This window comes from Bison bison, unplaced genomic scaffold (genome assembly GCF_000754665.1).
Source record: "Bison bison bison isolate TAMUID 2011002044 unplaced genomic scaffold, Bison_UMD1.0 scf7180017864105, whole genome shotgun sequence".
Classification (NCBI taxonomy): domain Eukaryota; kingdom Metazoa; phylum Chordata; class Mammalia; order Artiodactyla; family Bovidae; genus Bison; species Bison bison.
Window position 1 is genome coordinate 6,841 of NW_011494677.1, and position 832 is coordinate 7,672.

The window sequence follows — 832 nt, forward strand, 5'->3', positions numbered from 1 at the left end:
TACATATAATGATTAAATTAAGACATTGTATATATATAACATTTGCTACAAATACAAGTTACCAAAAACCATTAAAACAATAAAAACAGAATTAAAAATGTACAAAATAGTAAAAGAAGCCAGAAAAATCATAATAAAAAAATGGAATTGGGGAAAAGGAAATAATGCCAAAAAAGAGGATAGTAAGTAGGAAGAAAATAAGATGGTAAATTTCAACATGAATATCTGCGATCATACATTAAACATATAAATATGAAAACTCTACTACTATATTTTTCATATAAAGGCTGTTTATAGGATATCAACTAAAATCTAAGAAAGATTGAAAATAAGGGATGAAAAATATGTAATAGATAAATCTAACTTGCATAAAGCAAGGTGGGATACAACAATATAAAAGAGTAAAAACAGAATTTAAGATACAATTGTTAATGATGAAAAGAAAATACACCAAGAATATATAACTACACTGAATGTTATATATTTATTCATTGCCTGGTGGCTCAAATGGTAAAGACTCTGCCTGCAATGCGCAGCAAGACCCAGGTTCGATCCCTGGGTCAAGAAGAGTCCCTGGAGAAGGGAATGGCAGCCCACTCCAGTATTCCTGCATGGAGAATCCTATGGACAGAGGAACCTGGTGGGCTACAGTCCACAGGATTGTGAACAGTAGGACATGACTAAAGTAGGACATGACTAAACGGCCAACACTTTCACTTTCAGAGTATATAAAGCAGAAATTTCAACAAAGAGAAAGCCATGATATATTGGAAAAGTTTAGCTTGTATATAATAGAAACAAGAACCACTGGGCATGTGAAAGCAACAGATGT